This window comes from Vicugna pacos, chromosome 18 (genome assembly GCF_048564905.1).
Source record: "Vicugna pacos chromosome 18, VicPac4, whole genome shotgun sequence".
In the NCBI taxonomy this organism is placed as follows: Eukaryota; Metazoa; Chordata; class Mammalia; order Artiodactyla; family Camelidae; genus Vicugna; species Vicugna pacos.
Genome location: NC_133004.1, coordinates 25,278,187 through 25,305,648, shown reverse-complemented (window position 1 = coordinate 25,305,648; position 27,462 = coordinate 25,278,187). Strand labels below are relative to the sequence as shown.

Genomic DNA, 27,462 nt, shown 5'->3' with positions numbered 1-27,462 from the left:
AATTAAAAATTTAAAAGCTGGATTAAAGCGTGTCAGTTGGAAATCTAGTGCTGACTTATGCCGTGGCTCGCTTCGCTTTTTCCTTGAGGGTTTGTGCTAATGGGTATTTCAAAGATTACTGGTTACACATTGTTCTTTGTGATACTAATTATCACCGAGCACCTCCAATTGGCCTTACTTGACAGATGACTTTCCCAGGGCATGGCTGCCACGACTCTGAAAAATGTCCAGGCGTCCTGAGCCCTCAGCCTCTTCCTCCCGCTGACTCCTAGGCTCCTTGAGATGAGAAAGGAGGTTTACTCACCCTACAGACTGCCCATGTATGCCTAATACGTGTCAGGCCTGTCAATGTGATTGGCCTAGTATCAGATTTTTGTTTTATAAGTAAAGAAACGGAGGTTCAGAGAGGTAAAGTAAGCTGCTTGGAGTCACACAGCTGATTCATGGAAAAGCTGGGATCCTAACGCAGTTCTGTTTGACTTTAAAACATCCATGTTCTTTCCATGGGCTCTCCAAAGAAGAAGGCATCATGGGGCGTCAGTAAAGCTGTGTGTGTCTGTGCGTGTGTCTGTGTGTGTGTGTCTGTGTGTGCACACATGCATATACATGTGTGTAGGCAGAGGAGGGAGGTGCGCAGAAAGAAAGAGAGACAGAACAAACATCCAATTGTAAAATGTCTATCTCTTTGTTTTTGCTAAATTTGCCGTACTGGAGCCATTACCAGCCGACATAATTTGCTACACATTTTAATAGAATTGGCCTAAGTGATCTACTCCCTCACCAGAGTCACGAAGCACTTATTAGTGTGGGCTCTAATTCTGGTCCTGGAGCCATTAAGTCTGTGCTCATCCACCGGGAGATTAAGATTCTGAGGGTGAGCATTATCTTGGCGACGTCCTTGATTGCGTATGGCTTTAAGCCTGGAACAGAGAAGGTCGGCCTTTCTCTGCCAGGGGTGGATAGACAGAGAAGGCATAGTGGGGTGGGGGTTCCGTGGAGCTGGGCGAGGTCGTGGTGGCCATTCTTTTGTGGGATGCACCCACATCCATGCCCATCTTCTCTCCCGAGTCCTCTCAGACTTGCAGTTCTCCTGAAACATTTTCCTATAAACCCGATTTCCTTCCGTGAAGTGAGCTAGTTTCAGAGCCCTGGGAGAGAGGTTTGCCTAACCTGGAGTTAGACTGGAAGGACCTGATGGAGGCAAGGGCTCCTTGTGAAAGATCTGTTGTTTGAACTGGAGACTACCACTTTCTGAGATTCCCTCTACTATAACTCATTTTGGAATAAAAGGAGGACCTACTATGCGCCGACCAGTCTTCTAGGTGCTGAGACCATCATCGTGAACCGGGCTTGGACTCTGGACGGTGAGACATTAAAAACGCAGGAGAATGGTTCAGCCTCTGTGGAAGATGGTTGGGTTCCTTAGCAAGATAAACACTGAATTATCATATGACCCAGCAATTCCACTCCCCAAGGAACTGAAAACAGACACTCAAACAGATGGTACACAGATGTCCGAAGCAGCCCGTTTACAACAGCCCAAGTCCCTCAGCAGATGACGGGACGAACTGAATGTGGTCTGTCCATACAACGGAGCATCACTCAGCCATAAAAAGGAATGAAGTTCTGATACCTTCATGATGAACTTTGAAATCATGATGCTAAATGAAAGAAGTCAGGCACAAAAGGCCACATATCATATGATTTCATTTACACATACCATACGATTTCATTTACAGAATAGATAAATCCATAGAGACAGAAAGCAGGTCAGTAGCGGCTGGGTGGGGGAGGGGTTGGGAGGGATGGAAGTGACCACTTCATGGCTGTGGGGTTTTCTTTGGGGTGATGAAAACGTTTTGGAACTAGATAGAGGCGGTGGTTGCACGACACTGTGACAATACTAAGGGCCAATGGTGAGAAACTTCAAATGGCTAATTTTATCTTATGGGGATTTTACCTGAATTAAAACAATACACGTTCATGCAATAATTTCAGATGATGAGAAGCGCTAATAGGACAATAAAGTAGGATAATGAGGTCAGCAGGGGTGAAATGTAAGGTGATACTAGGTGAAAGGCTCAAAGAGGGCATCCACAAAGGGATGACATCTAAGGCAATTGCCTGGAGGGATAAAACCTTGCAGATTGGGCGAAAACTTTACAGGCAGAGGGAAGTGCAAAGGCACTGGGGCAGAAATGAGCTGGACCCTTTGGGTCCCAGTGTGGCTGGAGGCTGTGATTAAAGGGGGGTGAGACAAGAGCTGAGAATGAGGTGTCTAGGACCAGATCCTGGAAACTCACTTGAGTTAAGAAGCTTGCATTTGACTCCAATCTTCAGGGGAAGCCAAGAGAGAGTCGTAAGCAGGTGACATATTGATTTGCATTTCTGTAAATATAGGTAAAATTTGCATAACATAAAATTAACTAATTAATTTTAAAGTGCACAATTCAATGACATTTAGTACATTCACAATGCTGTGCAATTACCACTCTAGTTCCAAAACATTTTCATCACCCAGAAAGAAAGCTGTACATATTAAGCAGTCACTCCTGTTGCTCCCTGCCTCCCAGCCCTGCTAACCATGAACCTGCTTTCTGTCTATTCTGGATGTTTCCTACAAATGGAATCATACAATACGTGACCCTTTGTGTCTGGCTACTCTCACTGAGCGTCATGTTTTCAAGGCTCATCTATGCTGTAGCGGGTATCAGAACTTCATTCCCTTTCATGGCTGAAGGCTATTCCACTGGATGGACAGCCCACATTTGGTTTATGTAATCATTAGTTAATGGACATTTGAGTTGTTTCCACACTTTGGCTATTGTGAATAAAGCTGCTATGAGCATTCTGCGAAAGTTTTTGTTTGAACACCTGTTTTCAGTTCTTTGGGGTATCTACCTGGGATGGAACTGCGGGGTCATATGGTAATTCTAGGTTTAATGTTTTGAGGAATGGCCAAACTATTTTCCACAGTGGCTGCCCAATCTCATCTTCCTATGTGCTGATTTGTATTTTAAAACAAGAACTTGTTTGGTTGCTGCGTGAAAACGATCGTAGAGGCGACCGTGGCTGAGACTTCATTAGCAGAAGTAGATGTGAGGAAAACTGAATGGATTCTAGATTGTTTTGGAATCTCCTGACTTACAACTGAAAACGTCAGGTGGAATTCTAGCTGTTAGGAAGACACTGTACAAAGGCAGCTGTGGTCTGAGTTTGAAGTGACAGGTTGTGGGGAGATTTCCATCCTGGGATGGAAAAAATTCTTCAGACAGTCTCGGCTCATAGATTGGTGAGGGTGTATTGGGGAGAAATTTCCATGATCTTGCCAGCTGGCTTAAAAACTCCTCTTGGGGATAAAACTTTTTAAGGAAAATATCTTGATAGGCAGCTGGGAGGAAAAGTAAGACCCTGAAGTCACTGTCAGTAACAGCAAAGTCAACGAAAGCAAAATTGAATGGTTCTCCAGAATTTTCCCAAGTGTGGGGTCGGAGGAGAGAGCAAACAGACGAGAGAGAAGGCATTAGTTAGGCTGGGGATGCCTGAGGACCACTGGCCAGAAAAGCATCTCCAGTGAACTTGGTTGAGTCATCTGGCTTAATGCCCTATGAAAAGACAGGGCCACTGAGTCCCAGAGCAGCAAAACATTTGCAAAAACGCAGGTGATAAGAAGTGGCAAAGCCAAAAATCAAGTGTCTTCTCCACTTTTCTCTTCCTGTGGCACGTTTCCAAAGTTTTCTTTGAAGGGAAACAGATAAATACTCAAGCTGCACTCCCTGTAAGTTTACACTCCCATCCATCCATCCATCTATCCATCTGCCCACACATCCACCTCCCCACCCATCCATTTCATCATTCAGCAAATTTCACAGCACGTTTACTGCATAAGCTGAGGCTGGGGTTGTCAGAAGCCAATCCTGTAGAGCCTTATTTGCCATGAGAAGGAATTTGAATTTTATTCTGAGAGTAATGGGGACCCATGTAGGTGTTTTAAGTAGGCATGGCCTAAATTTATTTAAGTTGAAATGATGACTTTGGTTTGTGGATGATGGACTGGATGGGGCAAAAGTAGGAGCAGGGAGATGCAGTCTCTAAATAACACAGCCCAACAGTCCTCCTGCCTCCAGCTCTCGGGGCTTCCAAGCCATTCAACCAGAACTTACCAGGCTGCTACTGTGTACCAGGCAGGCACTCTGGGTACAGAGACGATCGGGGAGTGTTTCCAGCTCTCCTGGAACTGAAGCTGCAGTGGGAGAGACAGAAGAAAGCCAACAAATACGACTTAGGTTAGGACATCAGGACACCCAGATGGCGTAATGACACAGGGTGGGAATCTGCACAAAACCTAAACAGGCAGAGGCATCCAGGAGGGCGTCTTGGAGGAGGTGGCGTTTAAGCTGAGGCTCTAAGGATGACTGGGACTTAGCTGGGGAGGACATAATTTGGCAAAGAAAACCGAATGAGTAAAGGCACTAAGGCATGGGCCAGCGTGATTTTATATGGGAAATCACATGAGATTCCATAAGGAATGAGGCAGAATATTACTGCACAGATATGTATAAGTGGTGTGTGTGTGTGTGTATGTGTGTGTGTGTGTGTGTGTGTGTGTGTGTGTGTGTGTGTGCGTGTAGGTGGGTGAGTGTGTGTGTGATACAAGCTGATCAGTATTGGAAGGTGGCTGTGGGTGGGAATGAGAGTGGAGGTGCTGGCAGGGGCTGGGCACGATAGACCTTACATGGCTTATACTCCAATGGTGCTGGGGAGCCACTGATCATAAAAGGGAGAGGGATAAACCCTCCTTCTGCTCCTCTCTCAGGGAAGAGCCATAGCCTGAGCACGTGTGGACAAGAGAGAGAATATTTGAAGGCTGAGACCTTAGGAGGCAAATTCAATATGCTGTTTGTTGTGTACGGCATGTATGTGGGGAGTGTATATCCAGGGGCAATTTATCTCCCTTGTGAAAAAAACAATAACACTTTCCCCCTATTATACTAATAATTTCTTTGTTTTGAAAATTTGGAAAATATAAACTAGAAAAATGAACAAAAATTTCAGCCTGCAATTCCATCACCTGGTGATAAATCTGTCAGCATTTTATTGTGAATCTTTCCTGTCATTTAAAATTACATAAAGGGATTTTTAGATAAATGAGATCATAGTCTGTACACTGATTTAGCAGTTGCTTTTTTCACTTAGCAATATAGCATTAACAGCTTCTGCATCCATTTCCCAGGGCTGCCTAAACAAAGCACCACCACCCGGGGGGCTTCAAACAACAGAAACGTACTGTCTCACGGTCTGGAGGCAAGAAGTCGGAAATCAAGGTGCCCACAGGGCCAGGCTCCCTCTGAGAGTTGTACGGGATCCTTCCTTGCCTCTTCCCTGCTTCTGGGGGTTGCTGGCAATTGTTGGTGCTCCTAGATTTGCAGCTACATCACCCCAGTCTCTGCCTTTGTCGTCACATGACATTCTCCTTGTATGTCTGTGTGAAGACCTGACCATCTTATAAGAACACCAGTCAGACTGGATTAGGGGGTCACCTGACTCTAGGACACTTCATCTTAACTAATTACATCCACAACAACCCTATGTCCAAATAAGGTCACATTCTGAAGCACTGGGACTTACGACTTCAACATATTTTTATTTGGGGGGGGGATCATAATTCATAACAGCTTCTCCTGCCATTAAATATTGTTTTACAATATGAGTTTTTAATGGCAACAAAATATTCTATTTTACGGACATACAAATGTCCTGGGGTCAGTCCTGCTTTACACTGAATAAGCAACCTGTGCCCTGTCCTCATCCAGCCCTGTGCAGGGTCAGCGGTCATCACCCTGACAACAGTGACGCTGGCATGGCCTGAAGTCACGTACCTCCTACTGACGAAGAAGGACAGTGGACTTGGGTTCTTCCAAAATCCTTTTAAACACAAGGGCAAGAACCAAAGGGGAACCTCTCATAACCAGACATCCATGGATCAGAATTTCCCCTGGGCCGTTCCAGTTCATCTGGATGTGACCACATCTTGGAACGCACCCAGCGATAAGCGGGTGATTCACCAGCTACTCAGCCAAATCCAACAATCGTTTATTCAACCTGCCTTGGGAGCGTAGGTGAAAAATTTCCAGTCCCAGTTTCTTAGGATGTCACCAATTATCTCAAAGGAGGATGCAACAGACGAAAAGGACAACGTGTTTGTTTGAAATCACAGTCCCTCTCTTTTCTGAGTGGGGGAGCACGTCCTGGGGGAACACTTAGAGCGACAGTACTTTAGGTATTGACTGTTAGGGTTGTAAAGGGGTTTCCATGTACTTTCTCTCTTTTGATTCTCAAAATAATGCAGCCTGATAGGGCAGGACAACTGTTGAGGGAGGCTCCAAGTTGCCTTGACTTGCCCAAACCCACTCAGCTTACAACCACCACCGCGTGGGAAGCTCCCACCGCAGGCATGGTCTTATTCAGTCTTCCCCCTAAACGTGGCAGGAAAGCGCCGTGCCCTTCCCCCTTCCAAAGATGAACAGGCTGAAGCTTAGGAGACACACTGCCTCTCCCAAGCTCGCACAGCCAGCAAGCGCCGGACCTGAGTCTTGACCCCAGGCTGCCCGACTCTCAGTGACATTTGTGACCACTAGTCCACCCTGAGCAGGGTCGAGCAGACCCAGACACCCTCACTGGCTCCTGACTCTTTTTTCCCCCTGTGACCTCATTTGGTTTCAACAGTGGGAGTTTATCTGCTTTTTAAACTGGACAAGATAATACACGCCCTTGGGGGCTTTGCCCCTTATTCTATGACGGATGACAGGCAAGGACTTTTGGTGGCGAGGCCAGCTGGGTGGGGCTTATGCTAAAGACGAAAATATTATTTAAAGATTTGCCAGGTCAAGGGGGTGAGTGTCCTGTCACTTGATAGGAGGGAACCTTGACGCGGCCCCACAGGTCCCCAGAGTGTTCATGGGGAGTCGTTAGGGGGATATGTGCATGAACTATCTTACGAGCACCTGCATTTCCCTGGGAATTAGTCCATATCACTCCTCAGGAGAATCTTTAAGGTCCCTGTGACCCAGAAATAAACCCAAATCAAAAACAATGTATATTGTTTCATATTTGTATGGCAGGCTTTCTGGAAACCACCGTGGTTTTCTGTTAAGAAAAGTCTCTTGCCTTTGAATATCACAGCAGACAGAGCACTTAAAGGGCTTTCCAACCCCTGCACTCAGCATGTGCTTGGGAAACACAGGGCAGGGAGGGCGCTGCTTTGTAGAGAGCAGCTCCGTCCTCTGGTCTGAGAAGGAAAGGGAGTGATGCGGCCAGAGACCTGGGATGCTCATCATCCAAACACCATCACCAGCTCCTTGGGGCTCTACCTCCGGAATATGCCTGGGGCCCCTGCCCTTCTGCCCGTCTTCCGCTGTGGTCTCACACTAATCCTGCCCCTCTGTGCCTTGAAGGCCCGCAGGGGTGTCCTGCTGCCCTCAGAATGCAGCTAAGCCCCTGGCGATGGCTGAAAGCGGAAATGACCTGCCTGGTCTCCGACATTCTCTCCACCTTCAACGCAGTCCAGCAACACTGCCTTCTGCCCTTGAACCTCGAGCTTGCTTTTTGATCAGGCCTCTGAGTTTGCTGGCATCATCTGCCTCTAAATGTCTGCAGGGCCACACCGTCTCATCAGCGAGATCTCTGGGAGACGCCTTCAGAGAAATCCTCTAAGAACCCCATTCTAAGAGAACGTGTGCCTGTTTTTCTTCCCAGCCTTTATCGCAATTAAACAACAATCTTTTGCTTCCTTACTTATCATCTGGCTTACCCCACAGGACACAAGCTCCATGGACTAATGTGAAATTTAGATCCTCCATAAATGTGCATTAGAAGGAAGGGACGGGCAGGTGGGCAGACAGGCAGGTGGGCAGGGTTCTCTGTAAAGCTGATGCTTGCCAGGTCCCAGCTTCCTCCAGGGAACCCTGGAGTAGCCGAGTGTTGGAATGTTACAGGGGAATGACAGCTTCCTCCAAAGCATGGGAAGCTCATTTTCACCCCACTTAGCAGTGAATTATGTCACCTGCTGGTGAGGGCAACGCCACAAAGCCCGTAATTAGTTCCCTGATTATTCACAATTGAAGCAGTCGTGGCTAACGGATGGTGTTCGCCACAAAAACCTGTAGGAGAGCCAGGCCATTTGGCAGCTCCCGTGTTCCCAGGAAGGCAGATCAATTTCCGTTTGATTTGTTTAAAAATAACAAATAAACAATGCGGAGCCGGCTCGCAAGGCTTGGGTTCCTCCTTCTCTGAAATTTGGGGAAAGGAGGCAGCTTGAAATTGCCAGTTAGGACAAGACAGGCAGGGCACGTTCGCGGCTCAATCGGATTCCCCTATAATCATAGCTAATAACTGTCTTTTTCTACTACTAAACAATTCTGTTATCGTAAAGCTTTTAGTTAGCGAGCTGGCTAAATGAGACTTGGGGGCTGGCCACAGAGAAGACGCCTCTGGAATGCAGCACAGAAGTCCATTCCCCCCCCCCTTTTTTTTTCTGATTTTGTCACAGGCTGAAGGGTGATCCACTGACACTCGTGGGAAGAGATACTGGGACTGGTGAGATTTCTTAAGAAGCCCAGAAATGCACATCTTTCCCTGGAATACAAAGGGAACCAGTATTTCCTCCAGGTCATGAATTTAAAAGGCTTCTCTACCTCAATTCACTCTTAGTCTGGGCTTTTCCCTGACCTATGCAACTCCCCAAATATCTAAATATGTCCCTTTACCAGCTAAATCCTTCAATGACTTCCACTGCCATTAGGAGATGCCTAAACCACCCAGGAATCCTGGATGACTGGCCCCATCTTCCTTACACCCATCCACTCCCCACCCCCTTTTCCTTCAAGCTCCCAATATAGTGAATCATTATCTGCAGGTAGCAGGGTGCTCAAAGTTATGGAATCTGGGAGCTGGGATGCCTGGTTTTAATTCTAGCTCCATTGCATATCAGCTGTGTAACCTTGGGCAAGTCATTTGACCTCTCTGGGCCACAGGTGCCACATCTACCACACAGGGATAATAGAAGCATTTGCCTGGTAAGGTGACTGTGAGTGTTAAATGCATTAATGACTGTACAGTGCTTACAACAGTGGTTGGTGGATGCCATGTGCCCAGAAGAGTGTTGTCAGTTGGGAGTGTTGCTTTGTTTCTCTTCGCACGCGCTGTTTCCTCTGTCTGGAGCTCTCTTTCTGTCCCCAAGCCCTTATTCTCTTGTTTGACTCATCTTTCGATTTTCAGTTCAGACGCTTCCTTTTCCTGGAATCCTTCCAGATCATATTATCCGTGGATTACGTGCCTACCTCTCGATCCAACAGCACCAAAAAGCACCCTCAACTTCTTCCATCACAGATGTCATCCCCAGTGTATTTATTTCAAAATAATTTTAGGTTCTCACGCTGCTGTAAGAAATACTACACAGCGATCCCACATGCCCTTTCCCAGGGCTTTTCCAGTGCAAAACTGTGGTCCCCACAGGCCAGGCTACCGACCTTGGTACAGCTCAAGATGCACATTTCCATCAGCACAAGCATCCTTCGGGTCGCCTTCTTATAGCCACGATCGCTTCCTTCCAGCTTTCACTGCAACCTTAAACTTTGGCAACCATTAATCTGTCCTCCATTTCTATAAATGTGTCATTTCAGAAGTGTCATGTGAACGAAATAACGTGGTTTGAAGGTTTTCACTCAGCATAACTCTCTTGAGATTCATCTACATTGTTTCATGTATCAGCGATTCCTGTGTGTTACTGAGTGCTATTCCAAGGTGAAGAGATACCAGAGTTTTTATACATGTCATGTTGACGTCTGTGTGGGTTGTTTGTGCCCGATGTCACAGCCATAAGCAGAGTAGGAGAAATAACCCGAAGCCAGGAAACCTCCAATGAAGAGAGAAATCTAACACCCTTGGAGTCATTACTTCCATCTGCAATTCCACAAAGTCTCCCTGCTGGGCACTGAGGACTAGGGGCATAGGTCCCAGGATCCCAGGTCCTTTCAGAACATGTTGATTGGAAAGCAAATGTGTAAAGATTTTTTTCAGGGGGATCCAACTGCATACATATGATACAAAAATTACTTGGCCATTAGCATACATAAAATTCCAAACTGACTACCATTAGCACAAACAATTGTTTTATATATTTAGGTACCTCCAATGGCAAAAATGTGTACATATCCACAGAAAGTTTCTAAAGATTGTTCAATATTACAGTTTGTTTAGGCAACAGGAGAGGAAACATGGTATGTGCCCGTCAACTGGGGAGGCTTCAAAAATTAGAGCCATGCGTTGCATAGAATATATAACCATTACAGTTAAATGGGACAGATACATATTTAATTACCTGAAAATACAATAAATACCTCTGGAGAGAGATAATTCTAGGTGGCAAACTTTCACTTTTTTGGAAATACCGTTTATATACAAGGTCATGTTCCAAGTGTACCACATAGCGATTTGACATTTGCATACATTATGAAGTGATCACCACGGCGAGTCTAGTAACCATTTGTCCCCATAACAAGTCATTATTGACCATATTCCTGTTGCTTTTTGTTACATCCTTGTGGGTTATTTATTTTAGAACTGGAAGTTCGTACTCTTAAACCTCTTCACTTATTTCTCCCCCCATCCCCCTCTCCTCTGACAACCACCCATTCGTCTCAGTATCTGTGAGCCTGTTTTCATTGTGTTTTTTGTTTTTCAGACTCCATGTAGAAGTGAAATCATATAGTATTTGTCTTCCTCGTATGACTTAGTCCATCTAGTATGATATTTAGTATGATACCCTCTAGATTCATCCATGTCATTATGATTGGCAAGGGTTCTTTTTGTATGGCTGAGTAATAGTCCATTGTATAGCTGTATATACATCTTCTTTATCCACTCATCAATTGATGGACACTTAAGTTGCTTCCATATTGTGGGTATTGTCAATAGCGCTGCAATGAACATTGGTGTGCATATGTCTTTTTGTATCAGTGTTTTTGTTTTCCTCAAGTGAATACCCAGAGTGAAATTGCTGAATCATATGGCAGTTCTATTTTTAATTTTTTAGGGAATCTTCATCTCATTTCCTATGGAAGACAATGGATGCACCAATTTACATTCCTACCAACAGTGTAGGAGGGTTCCCTTTGCTGCGCATTCTCACCACATTTGTTGTCTGTCATCCTTTGAAGACAGCTATTCTTACAGGTGTGAAGTGGTATCTCATTGTAGTTTTGATTTGCATTTTCCTAATGATTAGTGATGTTAAGCATCTTTTTATGTGTCTGTTGGTCATTTTATATCTTCTTTAGGAAAATGCCTGTTTAAGTCCTCTGCCCCTTCTTCCACTGGGTTGCTTTTTGAGGTTGAGTTGTATGAGTTCTTTGTATATTTTGGGTATTAACCCCTCAGCAGATATACTTTTTGCAAATATAAATCTCATTCATTAGGCTGTCTTCTCATTTTGTTGATAGTTTCCTTCACTGTGCAAAAGCTTTGTAGTTTGATGTTGTTCCATTTGTTTATTTTTGCTTTTGTTTTCCTTGCCCAAGATCCAAAAAAAATTGCTAAGGCCAACATCAAACAGCATACTGCCTATGTTTTCTTCTAAAAGTTTTCTAGTTTGGGGTCTTACACTTATGTGTTTAATCCATTTTGAGTTTACTTTGGTATCTGGTGTGAGAAAGTAGTCCAGTGTGATTCTTTTGCATGTAGTTCTCCAGTTTTCCCAACACCATTTATTGAAGAGGCTATCTTTTCCCCATTGTATATTCTTGCTCCCTTGGTCATAGATTAACTGACCATAAGTGTGCAGGTTTACTTCTGGGCTCTCCATTCTGTTCCCTTGATCTGTGCGTCTATTTTTGTGTAAACGCTGAACTGTTTTGATTACTGTAGCTCTGTAGTATAGTTTGTAATCAGCCAGTGTGATACCTCCAGGTTTGTTCTTCCTTCTCAAGATTATTTTGACTATTCAGGCTCTTTTGTGTTTCTACACAAATTTTAGAATGGTTTGTTCTAGTTCTGTGAAAAAATGCCTTTGGTATTGTGATAGGGATTGCAGTGAATCTGTAGATTGCCTTGGGCAGGACAGTCATCATTACAGTATTAATTCTTCCAAAACATGAGCATGGCGTATCTTTCCACTTGTTCGAGTCATCTTCAATTCCTTTCATCAACACTTTTCAGAGTACTAGTCTTTCACCTCCTTGGTTAAATGTATTCCTAGGTATTTTATCCTTTTTGGTGCCATTATACATGGGATTGCTTCCTTAATTTCTGACAGTGAGCTATTAGTGTACTTCTATGCAGCGGGTTCCTGTGTATGACTTTTGTATCCTGCAGCTTCACTGAACTCATTTATTAGTTCTAACAATTTTTTTTTTTTTTTGGTACTGACTTCAGGGTTTTCATGTCATCTGCAGTTTAACTTACTCCTTTCTAGTTTGGATTCTTTTTATTTCTCTTTCTTGTATGATTGCTGTGGCTAGAACTTCTAATTCTATATTGAGTAAAAGTGGTAAGAATGGGTATCCTTGTCTTGTTCCTGATCTTAGAGGAAAAGCTTCCAGCTTTTCACCGTTGAGTATGATGTTAGCCGTGGGCTTGTTAGATTCGGCCTTATCATGTTTATTATTAGAGCGTATGTTCCCTCTCAACAACCCATTTTGTTGAGAGATTTTATTATAAATGGATGTTGGATTTTGTCAAAAGCCTTGTCTGCAACTGTTGAGATGATCATTTGTACATTTTTGTTTTACAGTTTGGTGGTGTATCACATTGACTGATTTGCGAACATTGAAACTCCTTGCACCCCTGGGATAAATCCCACTTGATCATGGCTATGATCCTTTGAATGTATGGTCACTTGCCTATCTCCACTTTGTTTAGTTCTTTTTTCTAAGGTTATGTGTGTTTTGTTCTTTCATTTTGAGCAGATTCCTCTGTCTCCTCATTTTGACCAATTCTCTGTGTTTATTTTGTGTGTTAGGTAGGTCGGTTCCATTTCCTGACCTTGAGGAAGTGGCCTTACATAGGAGACATCCTATGGGGCCCAGGAACACGTGGCCCTCTGGTCACCAGAGCTATGTTTTAGCGGTGCCCTCTATGTGGGCTGCTTGTGCCCTTCTGTTGTGACAGGGCTGATGACCATGTGCATGCTGGCCAAGCTGGCTGCAAGGATGTGCCTCGTGCAGTGACTGCGGGCCCACTGAAGGGCCAAGTAGGCTTCCTGCAAGGCCGGCTGTGTGGCCCAGGGGAGGTCTGCTGCTGGCCCACTGGGGGGCGTGGCTGGGCCCCTGAGTGGCACTCGGTACTGGCGCTGGTTCGCTGGTGAGTCCCAGTGCTGATGTTATGGCAGTAGAACAAGTTCCCCACCCTGGCTGCCCCCAGTGGCTGTGTCCCCAGGTGTAGTCCCAGTGCCTCCTGCCTCTCTGGGAGGCTCTCCAAGATGGGAAAGCAGGCCTGACCTGGGCTCCTTGCAAACTACATCCTATATACTGGGACTTGGAGCTAGTGCGATATCGTGTGTGCCCTTTAAGAGGGGAGTCTATGTTTCCTAAGCCCCTCCCGGCTCTCCTGAACATAAGCCCCGCTGGTTTTCAAAGCCAGATGTTCTGGGGGCACCCCTTCCTGGGAGGAGCTCCAGGCTGGGGAGCCTGATGTGGGGCTGAGACCCCTCAGTCCTGGGAGAAAGCCTCTCTGATTGTGCTGTTTCTCCCGCTGGTGGGTTGCTGAGCTGGGGGTGCGGGTCCTGGCTGTATCACTTCTGTGCCCTCCCACCCATCTCACTGTGGTTCCGTCTTCATGCCTTTAGATGTGGGAAATCTTTTCTGCTAGTCGTGAGGTCGTTCTCATGGGTAGTCGCTTCATAAGCAGTTGTGATGCTGGCGTATCCATGTAAGAAGTGAGTTCAGTGTCTTCCTGCTCTGCCATCTTGGTCACCGTCTTCCACCTCCCGTGAATTTTAGTTGCCTGTTTATATGTCTGTCTTGCCTACTATTCCAGGGCTCCCCAGCACTGTTTATGTTTTGGGCCAGGTCATTCGTGCTGCAGGGGCTGTCTTGTGCATTTAGGATGTTCAGCAGCATCCCTGGCCTCTTCACACTAGACGCTAGCAGCATCCTTCCCCCTCTATCTCAGTGGTGACAACCAGAAATGTCTCTAGACACTGCCAAGTGTCCCAGGTGAGGGCAGGTGTAAAATCACCCCTGGATGAAACCCCTTCACTGGACCATCAGCTCTGGGAGGACAGGAAGTGTTTCTGTCTCCCCAAACCTCCAGCACCTAGAATAACACCTGGTCCTTAATAAATGCTTGCTGAATGGCTGAATAAAGATTCTGGGCTGAGTAGTAAAACACACCTCAGGTAAAAGTCAGAAGACCTGAGTTCTCATCCTGAATGCGTTAGGAACTGGCGGTGTGACCCAAAGCAATCCCTTCTCTATGTTCTGAGTTCGGTTCTCTGAAGATGACATGGACCAGCGTGCTTGCTCCTCCGAACATGGCTGAGCAGAGTGGCGTCCGCCTCACCTGACAGTTGGTTAGAAATGCAAATTCTCTTCCTCCTCCCCAGACACAGTGAGTTGAAGTCTTGGGGTGTGGAGCTCTGAAATGTATGTTTTAACAAGCTCTCCGGGGGATTCTGATTCGTGCTTCAGCAGTTCTCACCCCTGGCTGATCTTAGAATTCGCCTGAAATATGCTTTTTAAAGCTAAGATGCCTGGGATGCTAGATTCCCCCAGCCCAGTTTCATGAGCAGCTCTAGTGTTGGCGTGGACTGTTGGCATTTTTCACCTGCCTCAGGCGATCCCAGCGCACAGTCAGGACTGAGGCTCTCTCAGTGCAGATTCTTCCACTCTGTGTCTCCCATCTTAAACCTCTGGAAGTTGCATGAACCCTTTCAGTCCACCAGAGGGCCGTTTACAGCGCTGAGAAGGGACAGGGTTATCATATCCGGGCAGGGGCACATGGAATCACAGACCCACAAATGCGCGGAGCGAAGTAAGTGTCTGAGACATCCCTCCCCAGCTCTACTGGGAAAAACAGGACCTAAGGAGGGACGCGCAAACCCTGACCAGGATCCTCTATTTGACTACTGGTTTTAAAGTCCATGTCAAGAATCTTCCAACAAAATCTATTTCAGAAACCCTCCACACGCCTGGGTCCGGGAAAGCTTCTTGGTTTAGAAGGGAGCCACAGGTTAGTGTATAGAGCGGTGGATGCGAAGCCAGCCACATCTGCATGTTTCTGAGTAAGCCACTTCCCTCTTCTGGCCTTAGGATCTTAAAGTTGCATTATGCAACTTATTGTCTGAATGGTGATGAGGGTCAACCTAGGCGAATGGGTGAAGCACTGGCACCAGAACGGCTGCTCAAAAACTCAGTGGTTCTCAAAGTGGGGCCCAGAGCAGCAACATCACCTGGAAGCTTGTTAGAAATGCAAATTCTCAGGTGCCAGCCCAGATAGACTGAATTAGAAACTCTGGGGGTGGGGCAAATGACTTCCCCTTTCTGAGCCTCAATTTTCTCCTTTGTGAAACTAGAACAGCAGCAATACCTGTATCTCAGAGACCCTTTGCAAGGACGAAATGAGCTCTGCATTACACTACTTAGCACAGTGCCCAGCATACAGTAAGAGTTCAATAAATGGTCACTATGGTTGCCCTTACAATGATCACAATCTGCAAAGACCCCGGCTCCATGCAAGCCTCAAACAGAAGCTTTTGTTAAAACTCTGCCCAAATCATTCTTGCAAGACTTTGCAAAAGACCATATTCTGGCTCAGGCTACTCCCTGTAGAATACCACGTAGCAAACAGGAGTTACGGTGCACTAATGTCCCGTGCTAATACGTCAGCCAGCTATATAACTCATTCTGAGAGAGGCCATCGCTCAGAGCAATAGAGCTATTTATTGTAGGGTCCCATTATGGGTTGTGATCTATTTAAGTCTAGCCAGCTGTCAGAAAGACAAGCCTTCCTGCCACCAATCAGGAACAAGAAGACGGGCTCGGGGCAAGGAAAAAAAATTCACAAATAGCAGACAGGACTTGAAAAATATTCCACTCATGGCTAAGGGAAATGCAAAAGATGCCCGGCGGAAGGAAAGAGAGTCAGCTCTGAGTGGCCTTGCAGCAGCAGCAGAGAAATTTCTAGAAGCATCAACCAAGGCAGAGGATAGTCTGATGTTTGCGGGCACCCTGGCTGGGGGCTGGCAGAGGCAGTTGAATTTTTAAGGTGAGGAAGGGGAAGGTGGGGTTGAAATTTACCTTCACGCATTGCAGGTTTCAACAATCAGGGTGAGAAGAGAAGAGTCACACATCCGGAGACCGTTCACCTTCAGCAAAACTGGGCTTTGCTTCCTTTTTGTCTCTTGCAAAAGACTGTTTCTTGCTCAGATCTCCCAAGTCTCTTTCACTGGCCCCGACCACCTAAAGGTCCGTCTTCCCTGACGGTTTAACTGATCTTTAGCTAAAAAGAAATCACGAGACAGTTAGTCCACCTGTAGTTAGCAAGGTCTGAGAACAGAAACTCATACAACTCAATAGTAAAAACAATAATAAAAATGCAATTAAAAATGGGGGAAGGACCTGAATAGATATTTTTCCAAAGATGATACTCAAATGGCCAACAGCTGCCTGAAAAGATGCTCAACATCACTAATCATCAGGGAAATGCAAATCAAAACCCCAACCAGATATCATTTCACACAAGTTAGGATGGTCCTTATCCAAAAGAAAGAGATAAGTGCTTGTAAGGATGTGGAGAAAAGAGAATCCTTGTATATTGTTCGTGAAAATGTAAACTGGTAAGTCACTATGGAAAACAGTATGGACATTCCTCAAAAAACTAAAAATGGGACTACCCTATGACCCAGCAATTGCAGGTCTGGATAAATATCCAAAGGAAATGAAATCACTATTTTGATACCTGAGATATCCGCACTTCCATGTTCAATGCAGCATTATTCACAGTAGCCAAGACATGGAAACAACCTATGTCCATAGATGGATGAATGGACAAAGAACATGTGGTATATATACACAACAGAATATTATTCGGCCATGAAAAAGAAGGAAATCTTGTCGTTTGTGATGATATGGATGAAACTTGAGGGCATGATGCTAAGTGAAGTAAGTCATAGAAAGACAAATACTTCATGATTTCACTTCTATGTGGACTCTAAAGTAACTGACCTCATTGAATCAGAGAACAGATTGGTGGGGCCAGAGGTGGGGGTTGGATTTGGGAGGAATAAGTGAAGGTGGTCAGAAGTTTCATAATCTTCCGGTTACATAATTAATAAGTTCTGGGGCTGTAATGTACAGCATGGTGACTATAGTTCACAATACTGTAGTGTATATTTGAAAGGTGTTAAGAGAGGAGATCTTAAAGTTCTCATCATACACACATTTTTCTGAACTATTTGCAAGTAAATTGTATATATCATGATACTTCAACCCTAATATCTCAGCATGTATCTAACAGAAATATATTCTCCTCGAATTCTGTTTCTTTTTGCGTAGTTTTATTGAGATATAATTAACATATAGTATTGTACAGAGAGAGAGACAGAGACAGAAACACACACACACACAGAGACAGAGGGAGAGAAAGAGGGAGGGAGCGCAGAATTTACAAAGTGGCAACAACTTTAAATCTAAGGTGGAGGACATGCAGGTGGTCACTGTTCAGCCCCTTCAGCCTTTCTCTAGAACCAGACTTCTTGGGTTCAAATCTCTAGTCTCCAACTTATTAGCTATGCAATGACCCTGAGCAAGTTACATAAACACTATGCCTCAGTATTGCCATCTTGAGATGGGAATTGTTACAGTGTGTACCTCACAGGGGTTTTGTGAGGCTGAAATAAGTTAATGTGCTTGTAATTATTCCTTGAATGGAGTAAGCGATCAATAATGTTAACCCTATGGTTGTCAGATGGATGGATACACGCATACATACCTATGGATGGATGGATGGGTGGGTGGACATATAACATGCACAGTGGATAAAATTCGTAAAATAAATATACGAATTATATAATGCCCGCACATGGACTCTGAAAGACTTGGTTTTCCCTTCAGAAGTGTGCCTTGATCCTCACAGGCACCGTCAAGAGCACAGAACCACAGTAATTGAGACCCACAGCGATTGCCCGGCACCCAGAGTAGAGGTGCCCTCTACTTCCCTTCCATCTGCTTCTCACCCGTGGAGGCCACCTCCCTCCAAAGTCAATTTCAGTGCAATCTCAGTCTAAGTGGTGCCCTTGTGGATATGAGAGTCCTGTTCAGCTGAGGATGGAGCCTACCTAGTGGTACTGCATGTAGAGCAGGGCCCGGCACCTGGATTGCATTTTAAACACATCCTGCGCCATTAGGCAGCCCTCATCACTCAGCAGATTGACGGCCGCGTTGCAGGGTCCTCGCGGCCCCGAGCCGAGCTCAGCCAGTCCATCCGGCCAGGGCACCCTGCCAAGAACCTCCAGCCAAGAAGCGGTCACTCTTAGGTCACCACGCACCAGTGGGGTGACCCAATGAGGAGAAACCAGCCTGGTACCACAGCAGGCCCCTTGTGAATCCAGATTAGAGAGCGAAGTGGCAAGGGGCCTTCCAGCCGCGCTCTTTAGGAGCCTGAGTCTTCCTGTCGTAATAACAAGTGCTCTTATTTTAACGTGCCTCTATCCACCTCGCTCTAACACTGCAGCCACGCTGACCCAAACTTCCTCCCATTTCTCCAAAACCCCTGGAACTTCCCTTACTCGTGTAAATCCTCTCTGGACATTTTTCCTTCTACTGGTTGCTTCTTACTGAATGGGTCACCTCCTCGGAGAAGCCCTCCTGGATCACACAATAGTAAAAGGTTGTTTTTGATTGTCCTTTATCTCGACACTGTTTTTCCCTTTCCTTGGGCTTCACCTTCCTCATTTGTTGATAAGGATAACAATCATACTGCAAATTCTCTACTTGTCCATCCTTTTCCACCCTCCCCTGTGCCCCACTGGGCTGATCAGTGCTTTGCCCATGTCCACTGACTGGATTCAGCCAATGAGAGGCAGCAGGAGAGGCAATCAGGATATCCCATCTCTCTGTCTGCTAGGTGGTGGCTCGGTTCCTTCCCCAGGCTCCAGCTGGGCGGCTGGGTGGTGCTGCGTTCTAGAAACTGCTCCCCACCATGCGCCTTCCACACCAAGGAGGTCACACAGCTCCCTGACGTTGCCAGCCCCTTTAGCCCTGCTCGCACTTCTGTAAATATCCCCTTCATTGCAATCACCTCAGTTGCCCCTTGGAGTATGCCATCTGCTTCCTGGGGATTCTGCCCCATGCAATAACATTATCAATCTCACAGGGTTGCTGTGAGAATGAACTCAGCTCCAGTGCAGGACATGTGCAAAGATTACTATTTGTCATGATTTTTGTTATGATTAGCTATTTTTTTTCTTCCCTGGCACTCACCGTATTGTACACTTATTTGTATACTAATTGTTCATGACCTTTCTCTGCAGGTTTAGGAGTCCATGTCTGGGTCTGTTTGTTCAATCTTTGATGACCTGGTACCTGGTGTTTAGTAGACCTCAAAAAATATCCGATGAATGAATGAACGAGAGCTGGGTTTTCACTTTCAAGGCATTTGGGCATGTCATGTTGAATTGTGTGACATTACTGATACTAGAATGCTTTGTCTTACAAAGGCAGCAATTTCATAAGGTTTTTTTACCTACTACCTTATCCCCTTTGATTCTGGGTGATTAGCAAGAGGAGGAATATAATCATTTTATAAATAATGAAACAAGAACAGAGGGAAAAGTAGGGGGACTAGAACCTCATCTGTGCCCGGGCTCTGTGAGGCGTTCAACGGACACGATTTAATTTAATTTTTGTAATGATTCTCATACAATGACATCATTATCCCGTGGTTCACAGATGCAGAACCTGGGGGAGAGAGGCTAGGGGACTCACCTAAGACTGCGCAGCTGATGGGTAGCAGGAATATAATCCAGTCCTAGTGGGTTTGACTCTCAATTTTGTGCTTTTCCCGCACAGCGATTCTCCCCTTGCATAACCCTGGATAAATTTACACATGTGCACAAGGAAACACAGACAAAAATATCAGGTTAGAATGGTAAAAACAAATGGTTACAATCCCAAATGTCTATCAGTGGGAGAAAGGATGAATAAACAGGAACACTTAAGCACTGAAACAGTATATGGCAGTCAGACTGAATAAGCTAGAGGTACATATAAACTGTTCAATGTGGAGGAGGGAACTGTGGATGAAAAAATTAGTCAAAGAGTCTATTAATATAGGACCATTTTATATCAAAGTTCAAAACCATACCAGACATTGCCATGCATCGTTTAAGGATACAAAGATGTAACAGAAATGCTCAAATTCAAGGGATCATAAGCCCCAAATTCACAACTGTGGTTGAAGGGATGGCGATGATACTGTGGAGAGTAGGCAGGGGTCTCATGGTTGCTGTGATGTTTTCCTTAAGCTGGGTGGGTGTTTATTACATTATTATATCCCTCTTTTCCCCAGGGGAAATACATCACTTATAAAAAGGTGGTACCTTGCCTAAGGTCAACCAGCTGGCCCAGGATGCAGCTGTCCATGTATATATGCCTCCTGACTCCTAGTCTAGTTCTTTCCCCCACAGCAAGCTGTCCAAAGAGCAGGTAATCACTCCCATTGTGCCACTAGGGGGAGAGGTGAAATGCAATGTTGAACAGTCCTTATCTTTACCTCCTTCCTTCCCCGATCACTGCCTTACCATCACCCTTGACACCTTCTCTCAAGCTGGCCAGATTGCTCCATGTCCTGGAGTATGGTTTGGTTTCTACGTGGCTTCAGTGCAAGAAAGAGGAAGTACCTTTCATAGACTGAATCAGAAAGTCACAAGAAGTCTAGGGAAAAGTAAACATCCCATCCAGAAGCTGGATTGGCAACACTTTGTTTGCCTGCCAATGGTCCTCCTGTGCCAGCAGACACTGTTTCTTAAGACAAAAGCAGAAAATGGTGACCACTTACTTTCCTAGGCTGCTGATGGTGTGGCCAGTGACCCAATCTCCATAAAGAGGAAATCTGCTGGGGGGTTCTGGAAAATATACCCCCATTAGTAAAAAAAGGAGGAGATGCAAGGAGAAGGCCTTCTTCTCCTCTCTTCCTTGTTTGTATGTTGTCAGATTGGGATGTGATATTTGGAGCTGTGGCAGCCAAGTTGGGACTATGAGGAAAGGGCCAAAGAATCAGAAAGAAGTTATTATTGAGCAGGTGAGTGAGTGCTGGAATACACCACCTCTTGATTGCTCCAAAGTGAAAAATAATAATAATCAATATGGTTAGTGAACTTTTGTCCCAGAGTTCTATTACTAGCAAACAAAGCACATCGTCTGACTATCCTGAAGAAAGAAAGATAAGCCAGTCTTTTGTCTGTGTACAAATCATCTGGACCCATGCACTTGGATGTGATCTATTAAAAATCATAAATAAAAGCTCACCATTCCTTGGCTTAGACCCTGCAATGGCCCTTTCTGGCTCTTTGGATGAGACTCAAAATCCTTAACAAGGCCTTCCAGGCCTCACCTGAGCCGGCTCCTGCCTGTTTCTGGCCGGCCTTGCCGTGGGCCACTCTCTCTGTACAACTCACAGTGGTCCAGTCCTGCCAGTTTTGGTGGTGGTGTTTTGTTTCGCTTTGCTTCTCCAGTTCACCAAAGCCCTTCTCACTCAGGACATCTGCGCGAGTGGTCCCTCTGCCTGAAACGTGCTCTTCTCCAGCTTTGTTTGGCTTCGATTCTAAGACTTCAGGCCTCACTCAAAGTGGGACTTCTTCAGGGAAACGTTTGCAAGTTGTTTTATTTCACACCACCTGCTTTTCCCTTCCTGGCTCCGTATTTACTTATTTTCCTGGCATTGCCGTTTCTTCAGCCTCAGTGTCCGCCAATACAAGTTTAAGTTCCATTGGGGTAAAGACGATGTTGGACTTTAATGTCCCTCCCCATCCGACCCACAGTCTGCGCCACGATAGTGTACATTGTGCCCTGTTTTCCCGAAGTAAAGATCTGAGCAGCTCACCCCCAATTCTCAAAGCTACTGAAGATAACACACGTTAACTAGAATTATTATTGTGACTTCTTTGCCTGCAGTGAAAGTTCATGTCCTTGGCCTGGCATTCAAGGTTGCCTTTAATTCATCTCTTTCTTCATTCACTCAAAAAATATTTATTGAACACCTGCCATGTTCTAGGCACTGTTTTAGGCACCAGCCTACCATTCCTCCTGTATCTTCTCCCTGCTCCTCACTGTCATCCGCCACCCAGAACATTTCAGCTCCATTCTCCCCGCCTGAGTTCTTCTCTGAACCGCAAACTGAATACTATTCTTTCTGTAATTTTGCTCCAACTCATTCTTTTGCTTAAGATGTTTCCCTGCTCTGTACCCATCGGATAACTCCTTACCCAATGAGGATGGAGATCCCAGGGGGTCCCATAGGCTGTGTGTGGCTCTTCATGCAGCTGGACGATGTCTTCTGCGTGGTCAGTGCACGTAATCGGCTGAATTGTGGGAAGGAAAAATAAAAGCCTCAACAGAAACATGCAGCCTCTTTTGCTTCCAAGGTTTGAAACATCTGAGTCAACAGTCCTCAAATATTTTTGATCACGGACACCTCCTTTAAAAAAAAGTGAATGGGTGCCCCATTATTAGAATAATTTCATAGACAGATACAGAGAGAGCATATGTTGAACTTTGTAGTCTCCAAATGACAAGGCACATACAAAAAAGAGCTATTGAAAGGCATGAGATGCAGATGTAACGATGAACAGAAGTGTTCTCACCCAGGAACCCAGTGGCTCGTGTAGCCCGTCCCTGTTTTAGAGGCTATTTGGCTTAACCTTGGAAGGCGGCTGACTCTTTCTAGCTCCCATGGAACGGCTGTGAGTAGCTTCTGGGGGAAGACAAGGCATTTTGGCTGCAACGGCAGAGAAGTTTTCAGCCGTAGGGTTCTACTTCTGTTGCTTCACGTGACCCTGGCATTTCTGTTCTCTGGGTTCTCTGAGCCTTCCCTCAGTGGAATGAGGGGACCTAGCAGCTAAAGGGTTAACTTTTTTTTCCCTCCTCTTCCTTGATCATCCACTACCTGAGAGCAAGCAGCGGGCTGGAGAGCGGGGCTGACTTTGGCAGCTGGCTATGAAGGTGCCAGATCCTTATCTTGCTGTGGGTTTTGCTGCAGATGAAGCAGCGACTTGTACTCACTCCTCCAGGCAGATTTCTGTGAGTGGCTCATGCTATGGAAGAAGCAAGCCTGCCGGGAGAAGTGCACAGATACTGTTTCCTTCGGTGTGTCCTAACACCTTACAAAGCGCCAGGCCATCTCTTCCCCAGCCTGCTCATTCCTCAAGCCCATGAGAGCCAGCCGCTTCCCTCACCGTCCCCAGCCGCTCGTCAGCTCTGCAGTGAGCAGCCCCTCTGGAAACTGCCCAGCCGGTCTCTCTGAGCTGACACCCTGAGCCTGGCTGTGCCCATCACCCATGATGAGACCTGAGGTCTCAGCAAATCCTCTGTCAGGTGCCCGCTTGGAGCAGCCTCTTCTTTTTGGCGACATTTCCTAGTTTACTATATAACAACGGGTACAGATGAACAGTCTGATGACGAGTTAAGGGCAGAATGTAGGGGAAAGGGTGTGCCACCCTCCCAGCACCTCCACCTGTTCACCAGCCCAGAAGCTCTCCAAATCCCATATTTTAGGGATTTTCATGGAGCCTTCATCAGGGGCTTGGGAGTAAAGCCACCAGATGCCCCTGAAGGTGACCTACTCTCTTCCTGGCCTGCGCCCTGCGTGCCAGTTAGGGTGCCAACCATCCCAGTTTGTCTGGGATGATCCAAATGCTCGTACGGGGGCTCCCAGGTCTGGGAAGAGCCCTCAGTCCAGGAAGAACCAACCATGAAATCCGCAGGGCCTGATGCAAATGAAAGTGCAGGGCCCCTGCTCAGAAAGTCTAGAGAAGTTCAAGGCTGTGACAACAGGCGTTCAAAGACACGTGGCGTCCTTCTGAGCGCGGGGCCCTGTGTGACAGTACACGTTACAGGCTCGTGGAGCTCGCCCTGCTCCCAGGCAAACCACAACTGTTGGCTACGCTCCTCCAGCTGCAGAGCTGCAGACAAGAACACGTACTGTCACTGCCACAAGGCTGTTGGTTTCTCATAGCAACCTGGGCTGTTGAGACAACAGAACTTGCTCTCACCTTCCACCCATTCTCTTACCGCGGCCGCCGGAGCTTTCTGAAACACAAAACCACGCCCCTCCCCAGACGCAAGCCCTTCATCACCCTCTCGGCCGGCCGTCTACAGTATTCACATGCGAGCAATAACGGCAGCACAAATACTGCAGACTCCTAGCATCGACTCAAGCTCTGCTTACTATACTGTTGCTTAAATATGTACCAAACATAAAACTTGGCACATAGTCTGTATGTTAATAGCTCTTATACAACAATAAAGCCAAGTTTATGGATTAAAAAAATTTAAGACTATAGAACCAATAAAATTCGAATTAACAACATTAATGGAATGGGATAGATGAGGTGGTTTTGCCGAAACCAAAGTGCCGGTGGCAGAGAGATTACGACGCCCTGCTGGCGGCTGTGATGAAGGTGATGCGATGGAGAGTCCTCCTGTGCTCTGGTCCTGCGATGCCGGCTTCTCTCATCACTTTCCTCTCTTTGAACAAGTTGGGGTACCTTTGTTCAAACACGGTGCCGTGACACTCTTGGAACTTCACTTGCTACAAAACCACCCTTGATGGATCAAATCCACCTTTGTTCTTCTCCTGTGGACCCATGACAATGAAAGACATGCTAATTGGGACCAGAGGGATCATAAATATTCATGCAAACATGGACATTGTAGTCCCATTGCTATGCCAGGTGATAAATGGGTCACTTAAATGACCTAAAAATGCCTACATTAATTTTTAAATTTCATTGCAATAATAAAAAAAGTGATAATAATAATTCGTATTTATTAAGTAACCACTGTGTGCCAAGCACTGTTCTAATATAATAGCTTATTTAATCCTCACAGCTCTGTAAGGCGGGCACTATTATTATTGCCATAATTTAGATGAGAAAAATCAGGCTCAGAGAGGTGACATTAGCTTGTCCTGAGTCATCCCACCAGAAGGTTTCTAAGAAAAATTCTTCAAGTGGACTTTCAGACCTCTGGTCAGGCATAGGGGGTCTTGAGGGCCCTCAGGCTCCGGGCTGGGGTCACTAGCTCAATCAACAGTTGAGTCAAGTTCAGGTTCTGGAGCTTGCCAGTGAAGACCCTTCTTCCTCTTGCCCTTCGACCTCCTCATCTTTCTCTCCTGCTGCTCCCAGCTCGTCGCACATCCTCACTGCTGGGCTAGCGAAACTTTAGGAGGGCATCACGCTCTCCCACATGTTCTGCTCCTTTTGTTTAGAGGTCTGCCCTCTGCCTGGAACGCTCTTGCCCTTTCGCTCCCAGAATCCCCCTCTGTCTTCTTCAAGATGCTCAGTGTCACCTCTCTGGGATGCTCCTTCTGGGCAAGTCAGGCAAGGCCGACGCTCCTTTGGGTCCCACAGCACCAAGGTCTCACCTTGTCTTCCCAAAGACACTGTCAACCTCCCCACAGCCGCTGCACAGACAGCCCCACAAACCTGAGCCAGCCAGACCCTTCCCTTCTGCAGAGTTTAAGCCAAGAGGCCCAGAGCCTGTGGGAACCTGAGGTCAGAGGCTACGGTATAGTAACAGCTAGCAGGGATTTTAGTGCTTGCTTTGTGTCAGGCCCTGTTCCAAGGCCCTCTGCGTATGTCACCTTATTTCAAGCTCACAGCAATCCTACAAGGCGGGTACCACTGGCTCCCTATTTTACAGACAAAGAAACTGGTGCACAGAGAAGATGACGAAGTCCCCACCATTGCACCAAAGTGGCAGCACCAGGGTGTGAATCTGAGTCCACGCCCTGAGCCACGAAGCTTCTTTTACTCCAGGGGAGCCGAGACTGGGGCTGGCATCATGGTAAACTGTGGGCAAGGTGAAAATATAGAAGTGGGGGAGGAGAAGCTGGTTCATAATGAGGAGACAGAGGCACAGTCAGGACAGAAATTGACACCCAGGAGAAAGGCAGAGAGGGTCCCCTGTCTTCCACTGCCAATGCCCCAGCCACTGCTCGTGGTGACCTGCTGGACATCTTGTCTTGGGGTTCAAAGATTTCCCTATACCTTTTCCATTGACTTAAAAAAAAACAACTTGACTTAGATTGTGGTTTTTTTTCCCCCTTACCATCAATACTAAAACATCCAAAACACTAGAAATCCACCAGCCCCATGAACTCTAACTTCCTTAGAGCCGATAGGCATTTTTTACTGCACCTGAAAGGAAGCTCAGCTCTTGGCTCACTATGTGATATTTGGGTCATACTTAGACTAATTTTTTTTTAGCATGAGTATATCTCATGCAATTATATTTAGAACATATGTACACTAAAAACTTACTTATTGCTCATTTGAAATTCAGATTTAACTGGGTGCTTTATATTTCACCTGTCAACCCTAACCTGGAATCATGGGAGAATTACAGACTCTCAGGCCAGCCTCGACCTAGCAAATCCGAATCTGCATTTCAGCAGACGATTAGTATGTTCATTCAAGTGTGAGAAGTCCAGCTAGCAGATGAATTAAAAGGCAGTGCAGAGATAGTAGTGAAGCTCCGTGGCCATCAGTGACCCAAACTCTTCCTGTCTTTTCACTGCAGTATCCTTATCTCATGGTTTCCATCCTCAAGGTCACTTCATGGTCCAAGAGAATTTCTTGAGTTTCTCATCACAAGTGTGGCCTCCAGATGGAATCAAGGAGAAAAGAACTAAGGCCATTTCCCCAAATTCCACCCAGTGGTCTCCACTCACATCTCACTAGTCGTTCGTACTTGCAAAGGAAGGTGGGAAATGTCGTTTTTCATTTGAGCCCAGGGTGCACCTGTGAATTAAGGGTGCGTGCGTGCGTGTGTGTGTGTGTGTGTGTGTGTAAGGGGGAGGGGGTTGGGGTATTCAGAAGGTAGCAATTACCTGCCTTTCCTTCACTCTGAGATTTGCAGTTAAGCAGCTCTGTCCAGGTTGACCAGAAGGCCCCAGCCAAGGCAAAGGGGCAGACAAGGGAAATGTGCCTCCTGAAATTAGACTACTTTCAAGAAAGGGGAAGTCCTAGCTGCATTATAGACCTGGGATAATTATAGGGCTCCACTCAAAATAGAACCTGTGGTTTCACAGAGAAGAGACATTCTGGGGTACAGTCTTGGCTGACGCAGGAAGCTCCCGCAGACCCAGACACCCTCATACCATGCTCTGTTCCGGAGACCAGCGGCTGATTTCTGGAGTGTTCAAGAGCTGCGATCTTAGCAAACCAAGCACGGAGCACCGCTGGCTGTG

General features: G+C 46.1%; 1 long non-coding RNA gene across 2 annotated transcripts; it reads right to left on the bottom strand.

The window, feature by feature from the left end:
- Nucleotides 1–1,300: 1,300 nt before the first annotated feature.
- On the bottom strand, nt 1,301–27,462 carry LOC140686939 (uncharacterized). 2 transcript variants are annotated; one of them, XR_012060943.1, is made up of 6 exons: nt 27,373–27,462; nt 19,980–20,084; nt 16,293–16,494; nt 4,164–4,243; nt 2,304–2,388; nt 1,301–1,400 (listed from the first exon to the last, which is right to left on the bottom strand). It is a non-coding gene; the product is annotated as an uncharacterized lncRNA (long non-coding RNA). The 2 variants fall into 2 exon arrangements; XR_012060942.1 differs by lacking the exon at nt 27,373–27,462 and adding an exon at nt 22,478–22,682.